Raw genomic sequence first — 25,921 nt, 5'->3', positions numbered from 1 at the left:
CCAACCCCCCATTCCTTACCCAAAGCAGTAGTGGCAGCGCTGTAAACAGGCTGATCGCAGCAAGTCCTTCAGGGCCTTTCCTCTGCCGCATCACTTTGGATGCGGTAGAAGAAAGGCCCTGTCAGGGCTGTCCAAGAAACAGCCTGTTTACAGCGCTGCCACTGTTGCTTTGGGTAAGGAAGGGGGGGGGGGGTTGGCGAATCAGGATTGCTGCCGCTGCTACTGATGTTTGGGTGGGGAAGGAAAAAGATGCCTGATTGAGAGTTGGGGCCTAGGTTGGTGAGAAGAGAGACATGGGATAGCCACTGGAAAGTGGAAGCCATAGCTGGACTGAGAAAAGGGCAAGGGATCCTTTAGCTGGCACAGCTGGAAGGCGGCTTCAGTGAAGGTCTGGGCAGGGAGAGAGAGAGAGAGAGAAAAAAAGAAAGATAGACGGGGCAGGGAGAGAGAGAATAAAGAAAGACAGACAGACATCTATTCTAGCACTTGTTAATGTAACGGGTTTAAACATCAGGTGGCGACCCATCACCAAGGGTGAGCGAATGGGGTTCGGAGGGGAGACGGGATGCGTTTGCCTGTTGTGTAACTGGGCAGGTGTGTGTGGGCAGCTGGCCACAGCTGGATTGAGGAAAGGGCAAGGGATCTCTTAGCTGGCACAGCTGAAAAGCTGCTTCAGTGAGGGTCTGGGCAGGGAGAGAGAGAAAGAAAGAAAGAAAGATAGATAGATGGGGGAGAGACAGAGACAGAAAAAAAGAAAGACAGACAGATATCTACTCCAGCACCCGTTAATGTAACGGGCTTAAACACTAGTTCTATATATAATGCTGAAAGTTGGATGGCGAAAAGACATGTGCCGAGTCCTGTTCTATAAAGGGCACTTGGCCTTGATAGAACAGGGCCTATACTGGGCACTGAACTTATGCCTCATAGAAACAGGTGATTGAGGCCAACAGCGTGGCAGATTTCAAAAAATAAATGGGATATTCATGTGGGATCTCTAATGATGTAAAGGCAGGGGGTGGTGAGCAAAATCAAGGAGAAGGGTCACTAGAGTGGGCAGACTTGATGGGCTTTGGCCCTTTTCTGCCGTCATTTTTCTATGTTTCTATGTAACTCCAGAGCTAAAAGATAGATGCAGATTGGCAATATTTTATAACTTAGTGCTTAAGTTTTGGGAATTCTCATGACACCTTTTTATGACCACATCGCCTTATGGATTGTGAACAGGAAAGGTCAGGCACCAAGTTATAGAATGGAACATCCAAGTTCAATGAAATCCCAATTAGCATAAATTAAATATCCAATTGTTGCCCATTTCCTGATTATGTTTCTTGTGGATTTCTGGCACCTATCTTCGGGCAACCTATATAGAATTCTGGGGTATATTTTCAGCTAGGATCTGATCACCAATTTCTTGGAACTGTGGTATGTGCATTCCAACCAATGAGAGTTGGCCTATGGATAACATCCATTGTGAAAAATATAAGCTTTTGGATTCTCTCAGTGACCAGGAATGGAAGCTGCCAAAGGAGGCAACCATTTAGGCAAATTTTAAGGAGGCAGGAAAGGGATAGTGAGGAGCTGGAGCACGTGCAGCACCCACAGATCTGTCTCCCTGCTTTAGAACAGGGGTGTCAAACTCAATCGCATAAGGAACCGAAATCTGAAAAAGGATAAGTCGCAGGCTGAATTTTTAATTAATATACTTAGGGGTCCTTTTATTAAGGTACGCTAAATGTGCACCTCAAGAACTCTCAAGTTTGCATTTTTGCATACAACTTTTTACTTAATAAATAAATGAAAATAATGAAATGTAGAATGGGACCTGAATGTTATTTCATTTTCTTTTCCACTGGAAAGCAAGCACAAAGAAACATGCCATTTTAAAATGTGTTCCTACTTTATTATTATTATTTAATCTTTATTAATTTTCAAAACTAATACAAAGTGCCATAAATTTTACAAACATTAACAATTATCCAACACACTGGGTCTGCTGAAGGCTGCTATCAGAAATAAGTTTTATTTCCTTGACTTCCTAGAAAAACACTTACCCTAAGCATGGAGCTATGTATGACAGTTGTTGTTTTTTGTCAAACATGCCTACACTGAAATGTGGATGACCTCTGTAAACCCAAATGTTCTCTGCTCAATACCAGTGCTCTACTTATGAAAAAGCAACTTCTTTCTTATGCTTCATATGTATTGTTTCTGAAATGCAACTCTCTTCCAAAAAGTGAATATAAATCTATTTCTTACCTGTATTTCATGCCTGTTCTGTGGGCTGTCCAATCTTCCAGGTAGGTTCAAGCCGCATCATCTGTAGGTTCACGCTGCTTGCAGAGGATCGCTGGTCGGCTGTAACAATCCTAGCAGGCCACTGAGCCTCAGCTGCACGTTCCCTCTTGCGTGGTCCCACTGACGGACCGCACCAGAGGGAATGTGCAGCTGAGGCTACGGCGGCCTGCTAGGATTGTTACAGCCGACCAGCGATCCTCTGCATGCCACGTGAACCTACAGATGATGTGGCACGAACCTAAAGATGATGCAGAGCTTGTAATAATAATAATAATTTGTTTTGTATACCGCCATACCCGGGGAGTTCTAGGCGGTTCACAGCAGTTAAATAAAAAAATACACACAGTAAAGTCATTGAAGTTAACAGTTAGAAGGGGAACAAAATAAGAAAGTGGCGGGAAGGGTTGTAGGTCATAAGGGGATGGGAGAGCAGTCATAAGGTATTAGTGATGAGGGAGGTAGTAAAAAGATAGTAGTGGTACAGTGCATTAGGAGTTCAGTCTGTGGAATAAGTGCGTTTTGAGCTGCTTTCTGAAGTCAAGATAGGAGGGGACATCAAGTACAATTTGGGCGAGCCATGGATTCAGTTTAGCCGCCTGAAAAGAGAAAGTTTTATCAAGGAACCTTTTGAAATGACATAATTTTAATGAGGGAAAGGCGAACAGGTGTATTCTGCGGGAACTCTTATTGTTGTAATTTAAATTGAAGTGTGGGTTAAGGTAATTCGGTGACATTCCAAATACTGTTTTGTAGCAGATACAGGAGAACTTGAACAGGACTCTGGATTTGAATGGTAACCAGTGAAGTTTATGGCAGAAAGGGGTGACGTGTTCCCATTTGTTCAAGCCAAAGATGAGGCGGATGGCGGTATTCTGAATCAGTTTCAGTTTCCTGATGGTTTTCTTAAAGGCACCCAGGTATATGATATTGCAGTAGTCAAGGATGCTGAGAATGAAGGATTGTATTAACAGACGGAAAGAGGTATATTTTTTTATTGTGCGGAGTTTCCAGAGCACCGAGATGCTTTTCTTAAATACTAGATCAGAGCACTGGGGAACTTTAGGGCAAACTGTAGGGGAAATTTGAAATTATCTGGTGAGCCATATTTCAGTACATTGGTCCACGGGCCAAAGTTTGACATGATAGAGACTCAGACTCCACTCTACTACACTACTCCAAAACCTACCCAAATCCCACTGTACCCACATATAGGTGACACATTCAGGCATAAGAGCTATTGGGGTGGTATACTGGTGGGCCCAGTAATTTATGGGTGGATTTTGGAGGCCTCACCATATGCTGCGTTTAAGAGGGTTATGATTAGATGTGTACCTGGGCCTTATTATATGAAGTTCACTGCAGTTTGCCCTAAAGTTCCCAGTGCTCTGCGCGTATGTCTGTGCGACCAGTCTACTAACACTGCTGGGCCCTCCTATATCTCTATAGCTTGTTTTGCGTGTTTTTATTTTGGATGTGTTTGTTTGTTTGTTTGTTTTAATAATGGTTAAAAAAAAAAAAAAAAAAAGATACACACATCTGAAAAATGGACATTTTTGAAAAAACAAGACAAATGTTTTGCAGTTTTGAAAATTGGCATGTTTGATATTGGATTTTCGTGTGTCTTCTGCAAAATGTCCAAACTCGGATTTGGATGTCATATCAAAAATGCTTCTCACATTGGTCGCAGGCCATGGCTAGTAGTATATATGCCCAAGCCAGAGAGGAACTGGATGGACTAGAGTCAGAGAGTGACTATGAAAGAGGTGCCCTTATAAGACCAGCACAGTTTGTAGAGTCAGTGTACTTCTTGAACAATGTATGGCTGTAGGGTAGGGTAGGGTAGGGATGGGACGGGACTCCCCCTCCCCCTTGGTGCTGAAGACGATTACAGTCATATGTCAGGCCTGTATGGTAGATGGTGTAAATGTACCAACTAGCTTGGGTGTGTTTGTATGCCTGTGAGTTGACTACTGACCCATGGCTGCATGCACAGTGACAAATCCTCACTGAGATGTTTCAAGGCAGAATACAGGAGTGGTTTGCCATTGCCTTCTCCCATGCTGCCCAACATAGGGCCCTTCAGCTTACAACACCTGGTATTCCCAGTTGGCCTCCCATCCAGCTATTAGCCAGGCCTGACGCTGCTTATCTTCTAATAGTAAGATGAGGCCTACCCAGGGCAGCTAGGCCATAGGTGCTAGCTTAGATAATAGGTTGGTTTTCTCGCATGTTTATCCGTCAATAAAATTGTGGCATTTTTTATTTTTTTTTACCAATAAGAAGCTGTGTGGCTGGTGCATCATATTGGTTGAGGAAGATAGGATGGGCATGAGTCCACAAATATAAGGGCAGGGGTGGATCATGTAATTTGTACCTAGGACTTCTGCATATAGACACTGGTGCCAAGGCCCTCACTGAGTGTGCAGATGAGGTTTTGTGACTTCAGAGCTTCAGTTTGCAGACTTCCTTTACTCCAGCAATTCCCTGGAAGTGAGCAGGGTAGGCCTGTGCCTTTAAGAGCTCTTTGTCCCTGATGAATAACAGCTGTAATTATCTTATCTTTTAATTGCTCTCCGATTGTTATCTGATGAATGAAGCAAAACAAAGGAGAAAACCCCTACAAATGTATAGAAGCCTCAGGGAAAGGAGTAAGGGAGGACCAATTAAATTTCAACGAGCTGAAGAAGTGAATAAACATACATAAAATAGCCTGTATTAAAAGACCACTCAAAAAAAAAAAATAAAATTAATTTTAAGAAGCCAATAAAAACAGGTACCTTAATTCTATTACATACAGAAAAAAAAAAATTGTAAAACAAATGAAAATGTTGCCCGACTGTTAACCCTTGAAGTGATTGCAGATTGTTCTGCCTTTTTGCTCAATACATGCCGATTCATTAACAATATTTGCCTAAACACAAATCAGACACAGTATTGGCTAGATCTTGTGACTCCTGAGGCAGGCGTTTATTGCCGAATCACAGATCTGTGCTGAGTCAATCTAGCAAAGTACAGTAGGCTGTGACCTCTGCCTGTTAGTGGTATAAAGCAACAAGCTTTCTAAAAACCCTGGGGAATTACTAGCTGAGTTTTAGGATCTTTTTCCTGTTTTTCTGTGGCCTCCAGGTAAAATACACCCTTTTCTAAACAGTCTTCAAATGCCCAATTTAAGGTAGACTCACTAGCTTGTTCCTGGGAAAATACAGAAAACTTCTTTTATACCTCCTGAGGGATCCGGGGCATTTTCCCAAAAGGATTGTTCTAATCATAACACCCTCAGTCTCTCTTCCCCCTTCCTTTCCCCTCTCTTCTTTCTATGAAGGGGTTCAGTTTCAATTGCTCCCCCCCTCCCCCACCTTTCTCCCATCCTCAAAAATGAAAGCCATCTCCTCTGACTTACAAAGCAGCTATTTGGGACTGGGTCATTACACAGTCTTCTAAGTGATTCAAACAAGAGTAGAGGCTCAATCTCTGGTTAACACTACATCATATGAAAGTGAAGTTAAACATCTACATTTATCCAATACCTTTCCAAACACTCAATCCTGCCTTGCACAATGGGTAAGGGATAGTGAAACCACAGATATACCTTATCTCTATTTTCCCTCACAGCCTACATACCCTTCTCTCTGCTGAAAAATCTTCTCCTATCAATTTCTAGAGATCACAGAATGGTTCAAAATCCAGAAGGACCTGAATCATCTGTCCTTCTATAGTTATTTCCTCCCTATATTCCAGGTAAGAATATCTTGAGGATGAGAGAAGAAATCAAGACACTGGGTGGGGGGTGGGGGGGGGGTCTTTTTTGTTACTACACTTCACGGGAACTCACGGCAGGCGTAGCACCGATCTCACATTAGGTGCTGGATTTGTGCTGCTGAAGCCAGCACCCAACTTAAACATGAAAATTACATTATCCTATAACACTGCACCTAACCTCTGGGATCTCCTCCTGAGCCATCCATACTTATCCTATAGCTACACCCCTTTTGAGTTGCGTGCTATAACATTTATGTGTAGATATTATAGAATAGCGACTAGGACAGATGGTGCCAGTTATAGAGTGTTGATGCTTTGGGCCTCTTTTACAAAGCCGCAGTAATGATTCCCATGCGGCAAATGCGATGCTGCCCATTCCATTCCTATGGTGGTACTCACCAATACATCTTTGTAAATGGGAGCCCTTTGTTAAATTAATTTGCACATGCATCTCCCCTGGGTTCTAAAATTTAGGCAACCTATATAGAATTCAGGGTAAACATACAACTCCCTGACACTAGAGTGCCTAAGTTTATATGATGTATGAGTATGCATTTCTAGGGGAGGAAACTGGATAGAACAGAGGCAGGATTGGCATGTATGCATGTATTTTACAAAATAAAACATATGCAATAATCCTAATAGGCATGCACAAAGTTACCTCGGAATGAAAACCTTGGCACTATTATAGTTACTTTAAATGAAGAATATTATCATATATCAGTCAGCATCCGCAAAATGTTATCTTATCGATTTGCCACATTTCATTCTATATGATTTAACAATATTTACAGGTCCTCAGCGGGCCACCACACACTCAAACCATCTCATTGTGCGGGGCTTTACGCTCCCACTCGTCATCGGACCTGGTTACTTATTCCTTAGACCCCATTCAGATCTTAATGCTTTAGTCAACAAAATCTAACCCTTCCTTCTGCAAGACACGTGGAGGGGCACAATCAAAACAAACGCCCAGTGGGGGGGATTAAATGACTTGCCCAGGGTCACAAGGAGCAGTGTGGGTTTGAACCCACAACCTTAGGGTGCTGAGGCAGTAGTTTTAACCACTGTGCCACACTCTCCACCCACACATGGCAACAGAGCAGTGAGGCACCTTAAATGACACTGCTGTGAACTTCACAAAAAGGGTGCCAGATAAACATCTAACAAGAACTCCCTTATAGGTTATGGTGAGCCCCTAAAACACCCCTCCCCCAACCACTATATCCATCTGTCTACAACTCCAATAGCCCTTATGACTGAAGACAAGTATATGGTAGTAGAGTGGGGTTTGGGGGGGAGGGGATTAGTGGATGCATATGTTCCACTATAAATGTAGTAGTTAGAATGGTTTATGGGCCTGGGTCATCCTCTCTATAGTTCACTAGCATAGCCCCCAGGCTATTTGAGACACCTGTGTGCAGTTCTACTAGGCTTTCATTTTCCAGGTGCTGAGGTTCTGGAGACAGGTATGTACTTTTTTGTTCTGATCTTTGTGAGGGTGCAAGAGGGTCAGTGAACACTGGGGGAGTGTGTGTGGGTCTTTACTTTGTCTCTGCAGTGGTTATCTGTTCACTCTGGATACCTTTTTGGCACTTAGACCTGTTTTTACATCGTCTAACTCACAACGTTTAAGTTTCATCCAGGATGTCTAGTAAAACATTTGATTATCCCTGAAGGACGACTATGTCTAGGTCAGACCCCATGCCACCCACATACTGTTCTAACCACTCCTCCAGATACACCCCTTTCAGCTCTGGGCACACAGCGGGATTCAGAGGCCTAAAAAGTCCAACAGCACATCCAGAAAATCAGTTTGATTATCGGCACTTAGACGACCTGTCTTATTTAGTGATGCCTATAACTACCCACATTAATCTTTTCTATGAACTAAATCTGACTCTGTAGCCTGATTGTAAATCACTGCTCTATCCAAAAACTCTTCCTTCTCCCAAACCTTTTTCCTCATGTCATTTTCCTTCCCCCTCTTTTCTATCAAGACAATGTAGCTCTTTCCCAGCTCCCGACATTTTATTTCCTCTATGTATCATGTATAATGTCCAACTATGTACTGTATAATTTTAGCCTATGTAAGATATCTATTTTACTCTTAAATTGTACACTGCTTAGTTATGTAATGAATGGTATATCAAAACTAAAATACACTTGGAAACTTGGGTTCAATCCCTACTGTAGCTCCTTGTGACTCTGTTGCCCCAGGTACAAAATAAATGCCTGTACATAATATGAACACTGTTTTGATTGTAACCATAGAAAGGCAGTACAGTATATCAAGTCCCTTTCCCTTTTATGTAACTAAAAAATATTTATGAATTCTACAAAATGCATATTTTAATCTGTATTTATGGATGGGGTTCCAAGGGTAGAATTAGGGTAAAAGTTGCAGCAATGCATATGCTATTATATTTTTTTAAGTATGTTTAGATGAAAAAGTGAACACATAAATGAGATACAAGTGTTTGCAATTGCTTTTTACTCAATGCTAATTTCAAAGGAATTTGTCTTGGAAAATTACTTCAGTCAATAAAAGAAAAATGTATCCTTAGTCTTTACAGCAATGCAGACACTGTTAAAGTGTTCCTCAAAATGTTTGCCTTTCAGGAAAGAAGAATAGATACTTAAGAATCAATGGGATAAACTCCAAAAATGGATTTCAGCAAAGTCTTTGACACAGTTCCTCATAGGAGGCTGTTGAACAAACTTGAAGGGTTGAAGTTAGGACCCAAAGTGGAGAACTGAATTAGAAACTGGTTGACGGACAGTCACTCAGAAGAAGGAAATGTGAGTAGTGGAGTCCCTCAGGGTTTGGTGCTGGGGCCGATCCTGTTCAATATGTTTGTGAGTGACATTGCTGAAGGGTTAGAAGAAAAGGTCTGCCTTTTTGCTGATGATAAAAGATTTGTAACTCAGTAAACTAAACTAAACCTTAAGTTTATATACCGCATCATCTCCATGGAAGTGGAGCTCGACACGGTTTACAAAGTTTAAAAATATAGGAAGAGAGAGGAGAAAGATTTACAAGAGCATGTGAATAGAGGAGGATGTGGACAGGGGAAAGAGATGTTAGATGTTAGAGGCTTACCTAAGATGGCGGATTGGGAGTAGCTGCGGAGAAGCCGTCGTGCTCATGGTGTGGATTTCCTGAGAGTGATGGTAAAAAGAAAGTCAAAACTTCGGGTGTTCCCCGTTGAGGCAGCGGCACCATTGGGTCCGATGGACGTCTTTGTGGAGCGCGGCTCACGAACACCACAACCTGAGGGTGCCACGGCTGGAGAGACTGCACAGGCTGAGGTGCGGGATCTCTCCTTCGAGGCTGTCATTCTGTCTCCGGATGAGCGAAGACCGCCTAGCTGTCCCGCTGCGACGGAGGAGTCGCTTGCCGACTCACCGACTCGAGATGCCCTCTTGCTATCCTCTCTGTTTGGGAGGACTAACCCTGGAAGGGGGGAGGAGGAGCTTCTAAGATCACAGCATGCGGTGAGGAGTTCACAGCAAGCCCAAGGAGACTCTTCAAGTACCCTGGCGGCTACAGGTATTTCAGTAGCCCAAGAAAATCTTTTGATAAAGGAAGTGGTATCTGGCTCGATGGGCATTGCAGGGATTCCTGGAACTGAGATTGTTCCCTTGCAAAGGCCGAAGGTAATTACGATGGAATCCATATGGGAGGCCATATCCAATATGCAAACTTTACTGGGGAGTCAAATTCAACAATTATCTTTGAGTTGCACTACTGTTATATCGGAAAATTTGGAACTTAAAGATAAAGTTACAAGTCTGGAAAATAAAATGAGTGACATTGAGCCTAAAGTAAAAATTTTGGAAGTACAAGCCCAGACTTGGATTAAGGACAGTGCTAGTTTGCACTTTAAACAAGAAATGCTGGAAAATTCTGTTAGAAGATGTAATCTTCGGATCATTAATTTTCCAAAAGTACAAACAATAACTGCCCTAGTTATGTTTAAAAAATATTTGTCAGAAATTTTGAAGGTACCAGAAACTTCGTACCCACCTCTCACAAAAATATATTACCTACCAACGAGAGTTAAATCTCAAAATCCAAATCAACAGAATTTATCTGTTGATAGTTTGGATTTAACACATTTTCTAGAGAGGTCGGATACGGAGAATCAGGTCCCTGCTACATTAATAGTACAGTTTGCAATTGACTCAGACAGGGATTGGCTGCTTAAAATGTTTTTTAAGCATAGAGATGTTCCATTTATGACAAATATAATTAGGATGTACCCTGATGTATCTCGCTCGACCCAGAAAAGAAGAAAACAATTCTTAATATTGAGACCACAGGCTGTTCAGCTAGGGATGACCTTTGTTCTAAGATATCCCTGTAAATGCGTTTTGACATTTGGGGGGAATAGATATGTATTTTATGATTCACAGCAGTTATCTAAATTTATTTCTGATAGTCTTCATGAGCTTCCTTGCTCTCTTGTTAAGCTCAAAAATATTGGTTCAAGAGCGCTCAAAACGCCTATCTTTTTTGCCTTATACTAATTGCCTTGATGACTTATTTCAGTCTTTTTCATCAGCCTCGTCTCCAAAATTGTGGACTAATAATGCGATGTATATTTTGATATTCCTTAGTTGTTTAGAATTTTGATTTAATTTCAATTTACACTGTTTAAGTTTCAAGTTTCAAGTTTATTAATAAATTTGATAAATTGCCTATTAGAATCACTAAGCGATGTACAAAATCAAAAATAGAGTATAATAAAAGAAACAAACATTTAACAAAGTTCTTTCGTCATAAACAAACATGAGTTGGGAGGGAAAGGATAAAAGTTACAATTTTCAGTTGGGGTAGAAGAAATGGGAAAAAACAAAAGGAGAGGGGGAATAAGCCACAGCATAATTTGGAATCTCGCTGAACACTGCATGTTTTCTTTCAATGACCTGTAATTATTGTCCAATTATTAAAATTATAAATAAAGAAATTAAAAAAAAAAAAGATGTTAGAGAAGAACCAGGTTTTCAGTTGTTTTTGGAAAAGTTGGAGGGAGCCCAGGTTCCGCAGCGGGACAGTAAGGTCATTCCAAAGGCCTGTGATTTTGGAGAGAAGGGATCTTCCCAGTTTGCAGGATGCTGTGTAGAGAGGGGAAGGATAGTTTATATCTGTGAGCGGATCTGGTGGTGGAAGCGTCCGGACGAGGAAGGATAGAGGGATTAGGGGCGGAAGGATGCCGTGAATGATCTTGAAGGCCAGGCAGGAGCATTTGAAATGAATTCTGGAAAGTACTGGGAGCCAGTGGAGATTGGTAAGTAGAGGGGAGACGTGATCAAATTTTCATTTAGCAAAAATCAGCTTGGCTGCAGTATTCTGGATAAGTTGGAGTCTATGAAGACTTTTTTTTGTTAGGCCTAAATAAATGGCGTTACAGTAATCGAGTTTGGATAGGATGATGGATTGTACAAGGATGGTGAAATGTTGTTGGTAAAAGTAGGATCTTACTTTCCTCAGCATGTGGAGGCTGAAAAAACATGATTTTGCCAGGGAATTCAGGTGATCGTTGAGGGAGGAATCGATAGTGATGCCGAGGACCTTGCTTGAGAATTCAAGGTGCAAAGCAGGGCCTGTGGGCAATGTGAAGAGGGTGGGCAGGTGTAATAATTTTGGGCCGAGCCAGAGTAATTTTGTTTAAGATTCATTTAATTTCATCTGTACAGAGAGGGACCAGGCGTGAAGTCTCATTATGCATGAAGTGATATTCTCTTGGAGGTTTGTGAGGTTCTGGTCAGTTTTGAGGATAAGTATGTCATCTGCATATGTGTATATTGTTTCAAGACACCGAGGAGGGACTGGCAACCATGAAAAAGGATCTACAAAAGTTAGAGGAAAGGTCTAATATTTGGCTACTAAAATTCAATGCAAAGAAATGCAGAGTAATGCATTTGGGGATTAATAATCAAAAGGAGACTTATATACTCAGAGGTGAGAGGCTGATATGCAGGGCCGCCATCAGGGCAGTACTACCAGTCCTGCATTCAGGGGCCCGGAGCTGACAGGGGGCCCGGGCTCCCCCAGGGTCGCAAGCATAGTCTCCTCTCCTTCTCCTTACCTGCCCTGCCGCAGCACACAGCCGAACGGAAGTCTTCCCGATGTCAGCGCTAACGTCAGAGGGAGGGCTTAAGCAAAGCCCTCCCTTCCTCCGACATCAGTGCTGACATCGGGAAGACTTCCGGTCGGCTGCTTGTGGCAGGGCAGGTAGGGAAAAGGCAGTCGTGTACCGAAGGGGGGGGCAGTCCGCCCCAGGTGCAGCCATGGGGGGGAGTGTGCACAGCCGGTCAGGTCCCCTTAGCCTTGTGGCGCTTCCCCCGACTGACCGACAACAGGCCCGGCCGACAAACCTCCCTGCCCTGTAGCAGCTTCAATACTCCAGCTGCTGTAAGAAGGTAATTTAGATTCGCGGCTACAGGGCAGGGAGGTTTGTCTGACCGGGCCTGTTCTGTTGTCGGTCGGGTGGGGAAGCGCCACAAAGGTAAGGGGCAGGGAGGGAGAAAGGGAGGAAAGGTGGAGTGGAGAAGAAAAGACGCTTAAGGGAAATGGGTAAAACTGAGGGGGGAGAAGGCCACTGAAAGCACTGGGGAAGACAAAGGGGTGGAGAAGAACGCTGAAAGGACATGGGGAAGACAGAGGGGGAGAAGGACGCTGAAAGGACATGAGGAAGACAGAGGGGGAGAAGGACGCTGAAAGCAAATGTGGAAGACAGAGGGGGGAGAAGGACGCTGAAAGGAAATGGGGAAGAGAGAGTGGGGAGAAGACACTGGCAGGGAAGAAGACAGAGATGCCAGACTATGGGGGGAGAAAGGGAGAGGCACAGTAACAGAGCAAATGGAAGATGCAGAAAGAAGAGAGACAGTGGATGGAAGGAATTAAATGAGAACATGAGGAAAGCAGAAACAAGGCAACAAAGGTAGGAAAAAAATTCTTTTTTTTTTTTTTTTTGCTTCAGGATAAAGTAGTATATTAGTTGTGTTGATAAAAATTTATAAACATTAGAGGCTCTGGTAGAAACCCATTTACAAAGTATGTATTCTTCCCAATTAATATTTCCAAATTAATAGTCTTTTTGCTTATTTTTAAATGGGTTTCTACCAGAGCCTTTAATTCAGTAGCATAATTAAATGAAATAACTATTTCTGTAGTTTATAGGGATGGGTGGGGACGGAGGGGATTCCTCGCGGGGACGGGTGGGGATGGAGGGATTCCTCGTGGGGACGGGTGGAATTTCTGTCCCCGAGCAATTTAAACATGCACCTTTCTTCCTCCATCCCATAACTCACACAGCCTAGTGATGATGATTATCAGATTGATTCATGAATATATAATGATGTTATGAGTGTGCACCTCTTCCTTCCCATCCTCCTTAGCATGTCAAATACAGCATGTTACATTAAACAAATTCTGTGTAATGTAACATGCTGAATGTGACATGCTGAGGAGGATGGGAAGGAAGAGGTGCACACTCATAACATCATTATATATTCATCCATAGCTGCATGTTAATGATGTACTCATATGCACTTATTTATCATCATAACATATACATCATCATTAACATGCAGCTGTGGATGTGTAAGGACAGGCTGAGGAGGATGGATGGGAAGGAAGGAAGGTGCACATATCAACATATCGTACATTTTTAACATGCATGATGCAGCTATAGGCAAGCTGAGGAGGATGGGATCATACAGATGTGTATGTTCAGATATGCGCTCACATATACAGTCAGATGTGTATGTTCAGATATGCGCTCAGATGTGTATGTTTAGATATGCGCTCAGATGTGTATGTTTAGATATGCGCTCAGATGTGTAGTTTTTTTCTGATATATTATTAAGCTTACAGTATTTATAAAAACACATTTAATACTTGTTACAAAAAATATTGTGCAATTGTGATCTACTTCTGGCCTACAAAGGTCAAAAGAAATCCTTAACTGAGATTTTACATTCAAAAGTGAATTATAGCTACTAGCACTATTATTTATTAGTTATTTATTATGCAGATGTTTGTTAGTTTGTTATTAGTTCAGTATTAGACATATGTTAGTTTAGAATAGATAGGTATAGATTAGTTTAGTTTAGGTTAGATTAGGGCCCTGCTGAAAGAGTCTACCTTGACGTGGTTGCAGGCTTACAAATCTTTTGGTCAAAGAGTGTGGCGACAGAGAAATGTATGTGTGTATTCGGCCCATGGAAGAAGGGGGGGTCGGGGGGGAAGGGGTGCGTGGGGGGCCCAATAGGATTGCTCAGTAAGGGGCCCAGAAATTTCTGATGGCGGCCCTGCTGATATGCATGGATGGGGAGAGGGACCATGGGGTGATAAGTGTCCAAAGATCTAAAGGCAAAAAAAAAAACAGTGCGACAAGGTGGTGGCTGCTGCCAGAAGGATGCTGGGCTGTATAGAAAGGCGTAACCAGTACAAGAATGAAGGTATTGATGCCCCTGTACAGGTCGTGGTGAGACCCCATTTGGAGTACTGTATTCAGTTTTGGAGACCGTATCTGCCGAAGGACACAAAAAGGCTTGAAGTGGTCCAGAGGAGGGCGACAAAAATGATAGGAGGTTTGTGCCAAAAGACATACGAGGAGAGATTGGAAGCCTTGAATATGTATACCTTAGAGGAAAGGAAGGACAGGGGAGATACGATTCAGACGTTCAAATACTTAAAAGGTATTAACGTAGAACAAAACATTTTCCAGAGAAAGGAAAATGGTAAAACCAGGATATAATTTGTGGTTGAGGGGTTGTAGACTCAAGAGCAATGCAAGGAAATTCATCTTTACAGAGAGGGTGGTAGATGCTTGGAATGCGCTCCTGAGAGAGGTGGTGGAGATGAAAATGGTGTCAGAGTTCAAAAAAGTGTGGGATGAACACAGAGGATCTAGAATCAGAAAATAATAGTAAATATTGGAGAACTAAGGCCAGTACTGGGCAGACTTGCATAGTCTGTGTCTGTATATGGCTGTTTGGTGGAGGATGGGCTGGGGAGGGCTACAATGGCTGGGAGGGTGTAGATGGACTGGAGTGAGCTTTGACGGAGACTTCAGTAGTTGGAACCTAAGAACAGTACTGGGTAGAGCTTCGGATTCTTGCCCAAAAATAGCTAAGAAGAAGAGAAAAGCCAACAAATTTTGTAGATTGAATCAAGTTGGGCAGACTAGATGGACCATTCGGGTCTTTATCTGCCGTCATCTACTATGTTACTATGTTTTTAGCTATGGCCTCCATTTTAAAAAAACAAAACAAAACCAAAAACATGTGTAAATACAAGGGGGTGCTGAAAAGTTCTAAGCCCAACCAACCAACTTCCTGAATGCTGAGAGCTATATTGCAACTGTAGCTTAAAAGAGTGTTTACTTATTTTGTTAAGTGCCAATTTGCAGAAACAAAATTCTATGTTCAATATTGTTTTAAATCATTGATTGAACCATATCCACATCATTCTCTTCTTGGTTGGGCTAAGAACTTTTCAGCATCTTCTCGTAATGGCATTTACTGTAAATGTGTACAGTAATTGGCATTCAGGTATAAATAGTGGTTTCAGAAAGCTCATATCTACACATAGAACTTCCTGGGACATAAAGCTGTATTAGATAGGCTAAAAATCTACATAAGTATTCTCCATTTTACATCAGCTTTTGCACTAACTCAGAGGCATACACAAAATAAAACACCACATAAACTATGGCCTCACTATATAATTAGCACCACTTAGTAGGTTGATCAAATAGGATTGGTTTTATATGTAAAAGGTGGCAGTTGCACAAGGAAGTTGAAAAATTGCAGCTTCCATGTATAAGTGCCGACAATTACATGTAGAAGATGCTGAGGTAATTTTGCTCTTTTTTGTGTATGTATATACTCTGTGTGTAAAACAGCTTATCCCGCTGTACATTATGGCAAAATACATAAATGCCTATGATTCCTATTATGTATTTTACAAAAGGCTCTGTATTTGACAGAGCCTTTTGTGAAATATTTCCAGAGCTGAGCATGTTCTGCCCTGGACATCTCACTTTCCATCTCAAAGTTTTATGTAAAATTGAACCGCATATGTAACAGAACATGGAACTTAGATTGTAAGCTCTTTCAAGCAGGAACCATCTCTTGTGTGTTTAATGTACAGCATTGTGTGCAGCTGGTAGCATTATAGAAATAATAATTATAGTAGTAGTAATGCAAACAGAATGCCAACAAATTCTACCGATAACACTTAATAGCGAACGTCTTCAATGTTATAGAGGACCGGGGTTAAGTCCTGGAATGTTTTTTTTCTCCCAGAAAGCACAGATAATTAGCTCTGTGTTAAAAAGAAGGAAAGTAGAAAAGTTATTTAAAAAACAACAACAAACAAACCAGGTCATAGTATCATCAGGAATAGAGCATGCAAGAGAAAATTGGGGCCTGTTTTCTCTCTGAATCTTTGGCTTTATTTTACTGAGCTTAAACGCTATAAAAACTCTTATTACAGATCAACAATGTTGTGTTGTTACCTTGGTTGACTAGTTTTAATGTGAAAATGTGTTACTCAGGTTGGAAAACTAGCATGACTTGGATGGGATTTATCATTGACTTACCATATTTCAGCCTTCTGAACTGTGAAAGTAGGGTATCCTACAGCCCTTTCTCTACTGGTTTTATGTTGCAGGTAAATTTACCCTCCGCCCTGTTTTACAAAGCCATGTTAGGCTTGTTAGACTTTTTTTTTTTTTTAAATCACCAGCCGCAGCAGTATTAGCTCCGACGCTCATAGGAATCCTATGAGCGTCGGAGCTAATACCACCGTGGCCGACAATAAAAAAGCCTAACATGGCTTCGTAAAGGTGGGGGGGGGGGAGGATAATTTGTATATGTAAAAGGGGGAAAATAAACTATACAGTATGGTGCATGTGGAGACAGACTTCAGGAGAATTTAGAGAATTCTCTGAACTGCAAGGCTGGATTTTCCATGATCTGTTCTCTATAGGTTTTTTTGTGTGTGTTGCAGATGAACCTGTGGTCTCAAAATAAGCTGTGATCTTCTAAATCTAGCCTGCCCATGAGTCATCAGGCAGCAGCATATGGGTTAAATATTCAGAGAGGTCACGCTGAGCATGTTAAAGGGTTTGAAAAGATTTAAATGCAAGCATTAAAAAAATTGCATGCACGAAGGAACATTATATGCAAAGAGAGACACCATGTATCCCTCTGGAGTCCAGCATGAGTGCATTTTTAATGAACCAGTAGCATCATTTTTTTTTTTTAATATTGAGGAGTGTGACTCCCTCCTACCAAGGGCTTATTAATACAGCTTCAGTAAGAACCCTGGCCAACCTGGTGAATTAAGATTGTTCAAAACTTCACCCCCAATTGCAGACTGCGGAAGGGAAGATATTCTGTGAGTAGAGCCATCAGAATAAAATGCAGTAAGGACCTTGACTTACCTAATTTTAGAGTAACTTTTTTTTTTTTAGTCTAAAAACAACTAGAAACGTTATAAAATAACAGAATTAAAATAATTTACCAGGTATTGCCATTACTTTTCTTTAAAACAAAAGACCTCTCTTTTCTTTTCTTTCTTTTTTTTTTTTTTTACAACTAAGAATGCTTCCAAATTGAATTCCAAGTTGGAATTTTTACTTGCAAAGAATAAAAATGAATTGCATCCCAAGTGTGAGAGTTTAAATCCACCAAAACTAAAGAGAAAATCAAGTCTAAGAAACAAAACACACAAAAAAAATAATTGCGACGAAGCCGACTGGGGGGACTTGCACAATGCACGTAAGCTCAGTCTGAATGGCAAATGGGTGTATGCCAGGCAACGGGATTAAAAAAAAAAAAATCTTATAATCACTTTCAGAATGTTTTCAATTTTCATTGAGGGCCCAGCTTCCCTCAGGCCTTCTTACATTTTCCCCCCCAATGAAGCGATCTTTCAGAAAAAAAAAAACAAAACACAAAAAAAAAAACACCAAATCGTAGCTGCAGAGTTTGACAGACCCTGGCATCCGGAGAGAAAGACAGTATTGCTGCACAGATGGGGCTTGATGGAGTCTAAAAAGAAGGCATTACCTGCTGAAGTCCCAATTATTACAGGTCTCTGAGTTCATTGTCAATTAGAGTGGCAGTTAAAGCGAGCAGCAGCTGGGACAGATGGCCGGGCTCCAGCCACGTTTTGGTAATAGGATCGCAGCCAACGACGACCTTTTCTTTCCTCCAGAAAGCGACGCCACTCGTCAATTAGTCACAACGCAGTGCAAAAAGAAAGCATCACGTCTACAAAAGGGTCATTTATCTGTACTCTGCTAATCCTCACTTTTAGCATTTTTGAAGTAGAGTTTTTTTTTTTGATTTCCATGCCCAAAACTTGCTTCGGCAGGAGGTCTGCCCCCAGAAGACATTTTCAGCAAAATGTCCTTTCTGTGTGAACTGACAGTATGTTTTCTTACAATTGTACGATTTCAATGAAGTGGTTAGCATTTTTAATGAAGTTTTCTATTCCTTGTTTGTACTGCATGTAAATGGAGAAAATCCGCCCTCATTGTACGGCGTGCAGCTTGTTCATCGAAAGCAAAATAGACTTCATTTATTCGTTAAAGAAAACAGACGTGAAATTTATGTTAAAAAAAAAAAAAAAAGAGACTTTGTTCAAGGGTCATGTTGCACATCAGGCCGCCTGGTTTAGAAATTAAATATAAAAATTGCTGATCAAGCATATTTTCATTCAAAAATCAATATAAGGGGAGGGATTTAATGGAACATTAATTAAGTACTGGCATGAAATGGGCTTCCTTGAGGCTGGTCTAGTGGTTAAAGCAGCTGCCTCAACACCCTGAGGTTGTGAGTTCAATTCTCACTGCTGCTCCTTGTAACTCTGGGCAATTCACCTAACACCTCATTACCCCAGGTACAAAAATAAGTACCTGTCTAAAATACATAAACCGCTTTGAATGCAAAAACCACACAGAAAAAACAACAACAACAGTATATATCAAGCCCCATCCCCTTTACAAGGGTGTGCTGAAAAGTTCTCAGCCCAACCAAGAGAATGATGTGGTTCAATTAATGATCTGAAACAATGTCAAAACATAGAATTTTGTTTCTGCAGATTGTCACTTAACAATACAAGGTAACACTTTTCAGCTACAGTGGCAAAATAACTCTCAGCATTTAGGAAGTTGATTGGTTGGGCTGAGAACTTTTCAGCACCCCTTCATAAAATATATCATCAACTGCTCTTAGATTAGTCTCCACTTCCATCTGTCCATATTACTTCTTATCAGAGTCTTCAGAATTATTTTCTCAGCTTTTTCTACATCATCTAATTTAATGTGTCAAGTTATTTTGTTATTTTTATCATCAACTTCCAATAAATTATTTTTATCAATAAAGGTCGGGCTGGTTCAATCCATGCACTAGGTGATGCCCTGGCCCAGAACATCAGTCATAAAGGGTGCCAAAATCCCAGTACAATCTACTTTGACACTTCTGGAGGAATAGATGCTGGACTGAGATTTTGGCACCCTTTATCATCCGTGCCCTGTGCCAGTGCCTCACCTGGTCCTGCAGGGAGACTTGAGAGAGAGGAAAGATACTGGATCACTGGTGGGCGATGGAGAGAAGTAGAGAGATACCAGATTGCTGGGCTGGGGGGCACCAATGCAAAACTTGGTTCAGGGCACTACAGTCCCTTGAGCTGGCCCTAAAGGAAGGCAATTGAGAAGGCATCTTAGGATGAATTCCGTATAGAGTAAACCAACGTTGGATGCTGGGATGATCCACACTAAGCCAGTTTGTCCATACTTTCTATCCAGGCTTCCCATTTAGATGCAACATGCCATCATGCTTTTTTTCTGTGCTGCTCCCCTGTTATGGAATATTCTTCTTCTCTATTACAATCTATATATATATAAAATCGGATGTATGTATGTATGTGCCGCGATCACGCAAAAACGGCTTGAACGATTTGAACGAAACTTGGTATGCAGATCCCTCACTACCCGGGATGATATGTTCTGGGGGTCTCGCGGCCCACCTGCACACATGGGCGGAGCTACAAACAGATAATCGGATTTCACCCATTCATGTCAATGGAAAAAATGTAAAGAGCTGCCAATGCAAAAACGGCTTGCCCGATTTGAACGAAACTTGGTATGCCGATCCCTCACTACCTGGGGTGATATGTTCTGGGGGTCTCACAGCCCACCTGCACATGTGGGCGGAGCTACAAACATAAAATCAGATTTCACCCATTCATGTCAATGGAAAAAATGTAAAACAGCTGCCAACGCAAAAACGGCTTGCCCGATTTGAACGAAACTTGGTATGCAGATCCCTCACTACCTGGGGTGATATGTTCTGGGGGTCTCACAGCCCACCTGCACATGTGGGCAGAGCTACAAACATAAAATCAGATTTCACCCATTCATGTCAATGGAAAAAATGTAAAACAGCTGCCAACGCAAAAACGGCTTGCCCGATTTGAACGAAACTTGGTATGCAGATCCCTCACTACCTGGGGTGATATGTTCTGGGGGTATCGCGGCCAATCTGCACACCTGTGCGGAGCTACAAACAGAAAATCAGATTTCACCCATTCAAGTCAATGGAAAAAATGTAAAACAGCTGCCAACGCAAAAACGGCTTGCCCGATTTGAACGAAACTTGGTATGCAGATCCCTCACTACCTGGGGTGATATGTTCTGGGGGTCTCGCGGCCCACCTGCACACGTGGGCAGAGCTACAAACATAAAATCAGATTTCACCCATTTATGTCAATGGAAAAAATGTAAAAAGCTGCCATTCTCACAGTAATTCCAACTACCTGGGGTGATATGTTCTGGGAGTCTCTCGGCCCACCTGCACACGTGGGCGGAGCTACAAACAGAACATCAGATTTCACCCATTCATGTCAATGGAAAAACAGTAAAAAGCTGCCATTCTCACAGTGCTTCAAAAACGGCTTGACCGATTTGAACGAAACTTGGTATGCAGATCCCTTACTACCTGGGGTGATATGTTCTGGGGGTCTTGCGGCCCACCTGCACACGTGGGTGGAGCTACAAACAGAAAATCAGATTTCACCCATTCATGTCAATGGAAAAAATGTACTCAGCTGCCATTCTCACAGTAAATAATAAACGGCTTGACCGATTTGATCGAAACTTGGTATTCAGATCCCTCACTACCTGGGGTGATATGTTCTGGGGGTCTCTTCACCCAAGAATTTATATGTTCTTGCTCCTGGAGGTGAAACTAAAAATGTTGTTTATAATCAAGTTTTGTGTTTGTTGTATTGTATTCATTTTGTCAAATATTTCACATTATAATTTGATTATTGTACTTTTTATAAAGCTGTAAAAATATAATTTCATTCACCACTATAAAGTATCTTTATTTGAATCCATTTACTGTGTTATTGCTATAATTAAATACCCGTGCAACGCCGGGTCATCAGCTAGTAAAGCTATAAATTTCATACATGGAATATTTCTTTATTATGTCATATACTTTAACTAGCCAAAATACTCAAAAATTAAACATATTCAAAAAACATTCAAACTGACTCATACTTTACACTACACACAATTCTTAAAAAAAAAAAAAATGGATCATAGATATCAAAATACCAATGTAATCCAAAAAGGTAAACGTCCTTGCTCATCACAAACTTCAATAACAAGCCATATCTCATCAAAATTGTTGAAATGATAAGCAGGGTATATCTAAGTAATACAGGTTTCATTAGTTCATCATTTATTGGATTCCATAAATCACATGAGTCCTGCAAAAACATTCCCCAAAAATCATTCTAAAGTGCAAAAACATAGCAGCATGTAGATGAATTTAAAAGAGACAAAGTAATCCTGTTTTCAACTCAGAGCTGTGTTTCGCTTGAAGTACCTGTATTAGAGAATAACACGGGAAAAAAAAAATCTGTCCCTGTCACTGCCCTGTCACTGGACCACTGTCCCCTTCACCGCCTGGTCCCCGTAGCATCCACCCTTCCCTCTCGCCACCTCACCGCCTTTCAGCAGCCCAAGAATCTCCCTCCCCTCCCTTACCTTCACAGCGTAAAGAAACTTAAGGGAGAGAAGGCACGCAGTCACCGATCGCGCGTGTGGCACCTTACCTCTCTCCCTCCAGCCAAATCTATCTCTCTCCCCCTTCCTTACCTTTGCGGCGCTTTAGAAAAGAAACTGAAGCCAGCGAAGCCTGCCTGTGCTGCCATGCTGTCGTGTGTTTGTGGGTGGAAGCTTCTTCTCTGACGCAACTGGAAGTTGCGTCAGAGGAGAAGCTTCTGCCCATACACACACAGCTGTAGGGCGGCACAGGCAGGCTTCGCCAGCTTCAATTTATTTTCTAAAACACTGCAAAAGTAAGAGGGAGGGAGGGAGAAAGATTTGGCCAGAGGGAGGGGGGGAGTGACCGCACGCCTTCCCCCCTTAACTGCGGGGACAAGGCCATTCATCACTCCACAGGGCAGTGAATGGTCTTGTCCCTGTGCCCATAGTGAGCACTTTTGCTCCCATCATTTTGGTGGGTTGCCCGTGGCAGGTAACTGCCACCGTGTCATTCTCTAACCTGTATGTAAACCACTTCGAGCGTAGTTGTAAAACTACAAAAAGGTGGTTCACAAATCCCTTCATCCCCCTCCTCCCCCCCCCCCAATCAGTCCTACCTCCAGTATGATGGTCCCTGTTCTTCTTTAGAGGAACAAGGTCAGATCACTTGGGAATAGTAGAAAATGACTTTGTAGCTAGGACCCACACTTTAGGCGATTAAATACCCTTTTGTACCAAGGATATATGTCTTTGTGGCATGTGCCTAGGAGGGTAAGACTAGGACAGCCATTGTTGGCAATTCAATCATTTGGAACACAGATAGTTGAGTTGTTGTTGAGAATAAAAATTTTTTGATAACCTCCCTGTCTGGTGCAAAGGTAATAAATCTCATGTGTCACCTAGATAGTATTTTAGAGATCACTAAGGAATTGCCAACTATCATGGAAGATGTGTGTATCAACATAGGAAGGTACAGAAAAGAATTTCTGGAAGCAAGGCTTAGGGTTCTATGAGATTAAAATACAAATTCCCCAGAGTATCATTCACAGGAATTCTCCAATTATGCACCGAGAATTTCAGAGGTAGGCTGAGCTCCAATGGAATTCTTACAGCAATTAGAAAGGTTCATAAACATGTCACAATGGGATATTTCAATAACCCTAGTAGATAGAAGTGACAATTAATGTATCATCAAGACAAAAGAGATAAAGGGACTCTTTTACTAAACTACAGTAAGTTATTGTACTTATCACATTAGTGGTAAGATCTAGCAGACATAAAGGGCAGAAACCACATAGGCAGTAAGCTAAATGTATGGTAGTGACAGATAACATGGGAGCATGTATGCTATCTGCAGCAGCATTTTAACACAATGCCAGCCCGCTCCAAGCCTGATAAATTTGTAAAGCATAACCTACCTATGTCTGAATTAAAAATGGCCTGGGATAGGCACATGGACAGACTAGATGGGCCATTTGGCTTTTATCTGCCATCATGTTTCTATATATTTTTTTTATGCCCCATCGTTCTTTCCTACTAGTCATGTTAGCTCATGTTTGTCGCCAACCCCCCCTTTTATCATACCTTATATAGCTTTTATTTTTTTAAGTTATATTTTTATATAAAACTTGTAAACCGTTTAGCTAATGCTTCATAGACAGTATATCAAATATTAATAAACTTGGAAACTACCTGGAATATACCCCTCTCACCAGGTTCAATCCTCCATTAAAAGTTTCACCTCCTTGGGCATTCCTTTTCCAGGTTTGATCCTGCACCTGATATTGCAAACCCTGCCCCAGTATAATCTTTCCGTCAAAAAGTCCCATTCATGTGCACAAGCCCCACCCCCTACCAGATCCTGTCCTTCTCTCTCCACAGACTGTGCAGAGTCCAAAATAATATAACATAGCATAACATAACAGAACTCTTGTATACCACTACAACCTCAAAGCTCTGTGTGGTTACAAATAAAGAAGACTGCGCATACTGTGACCGGGTAAGACCTGGATTGGATCAGCCAGAGTCCTGACCTGGGTCATCCAAGCCTCAGCCGAGCGGTTGAATGAGGCATGGAGGATAGAGGGGTGTCTGTATCAAATAAAAAGGTCCAGCACAGGTGGTTAGTGTGAATTTATCATGCCTTTATTTTCTGACTTTGTACTGTAGTGTAATTCCAAAACACACAAAAACTCTCATTGGTGGCTAAACAGCCTGTTAGCCAAGGATCTCAAGGTCCCTCCTTGAGGGCCACAAGGAAGTCGTGGTTTCAGTGCTTTCAATGCTATATTCATTGGGGAAATCCTGAAAACCCGACTGGATTGTGGCACTTCAAGGAGGGACTTTGAGACAGATCCCTGCTGTTAGCCCACCATGCTTATTCACTTTATAGTTCAAGAAAACCTGGCAACTTACCTCTGGAGCAATTCTTAGGATGTAATTAGCTTTCCCACCCTGAACATGGGATTCTTAACTCTTCTGTTACCCTTAGTTAAATCAGAAGCATTAATTCTTAATTTTGCTGTTACTTTGTTTTGCGAGGCAACACCATATTATCGGAAACAGCTTTTACTTCCCTCAAACTTCACTGAATGACCATGCTTTCAAACATGCCTAATTCCTCAGCCTCCATTTCAATATCATTTATTAACATTTCTTCTGGCATTTCCACATCATATTCAGTACCATCAGAAGAATGATTAGAGGCTTCAGTTCTGAGGTTTTCTACATGCTTGCTTTGGGAAGTGCTGGTCTCTGTCTTCTGAATCCAGGTTTGCACAGGTCTGCTTCTCTCCAAAGCTTCAGGTATGTTGTAAGTTTGTGACTGCCTCCTTGCTCTAGAGACCACACCCTTTTCTCTAGCATTGGGCGATTGTCTCTAGAAACACCTGTGGTTCTCTGGTGCTTTGCTAATGAGCCTGGATAGCTTCCCTACTGACTAGCGCTGCCCCTAGCAGAGCTGATTGCAGGAACTAATCCCTTTGTGGGTTTTACTATCACCACCCTGGTGCCTGCTGGTACTTGTAGTTCTTTGCCTTTAGCATTCCCTACACTAGAACTAGGCAAGTATAATTGGGTCACTTTTGGGCTTCCTTTCACTGGGGATAAATTCTGCAGGGCAGTTTCCCTAACCTGCCTGCTTCTAGGAACAGGTTTAGGGATAGTTTTAGAGCACTGCAAGGTTTCCTCCAGCATGACAGGACTCTCCCTGTCACAATACGCAGGGGTATAACAATTTAGTTGCTAAAAGTTTTTCTTAAAAAGATATTTTTTATAAAACAATTTCCTGAAGTTAAAATAGGAATAAGAACTGGAAATCAACTTGCTAAAGCTCTTATCCAAAAGAGCAGCCTGGTAAGCCATAATTCTACTGAAAAATCTCTTATATAAACAACCCTTTATAGAGGGAAAAGCAAAAAAATCTAATTAAGCATCAGTGTCCCTTATAGTAGTTTTTTCATGGCACAGTCCTGGGGCAGGAGTGGAGGGGGATCATTCTTGCTCTTGGCCTACTGGAACTTCATGGGTTCTAGGGATTGGGATTTTCCTTGGGGATGAGGTTTTTAGAGGGAGGGATCAGACAATGCATGGTGTTTGAGAAATCTAACAGGGATGTCAGGGATTAAAACATCAGAGGGATATCAAACATGAACATAAGAATTGCCATACTGGGACAGACCGAAGGTCCATCAAGCCCAGTATCCAGTTTCAAACAGTGGCCAACCTAAGTCACAAATACCTGGCAAGATCGTAAAAAGTAAAAAGTAAAACAAATTTTA

The 25,921-nt window shown here is 41.8% G+C and overlaps 1 long non-coding RNA gene across 1 annotated transcript in view; it reads right to left on the bottom strand.

Moving 5' to 3' along the window:
* The window catches only part of LOC117358277, a 94,689-nt gene extending 69,730 nt beyond the window's left edge, over positions 1-24,959 (bottom strand). The window contains exon 1 of the long non-coding RNA XR_004538987.1: positions 24,558-24,959. This is a non-coding gene — a long non-coding RNA (uncharacterized LOC117358277). The remainder of the gene's footprint in view (positions 1-24,557) is intronic.
* Between the last annotated feature and the right edge of the window lie 962 nt (positions 24,960-25,921).

Source organism: Geotrypetes seraphini, chromosome 3 (genome assembly GCF_902459505.1).
Source record: "Geotrypetes seraphini chromosome 3, aGeoSer1.1, whole genome shotgun sequence".
In the NCBI taxonomy this organism is placed as follows: domain Eukaryota; kingdom Metazoa; phylum Chordata; class Amphibia; order Gymnophiona; family Dermophiidae; genus Geotrypetes; species Geotrypetes seraphini.
The sequence above is the reverse complement of the archived record's forward strand: the minus strand, read 5'-3'. Positions and strand labels throughout refer to the sequence as shown.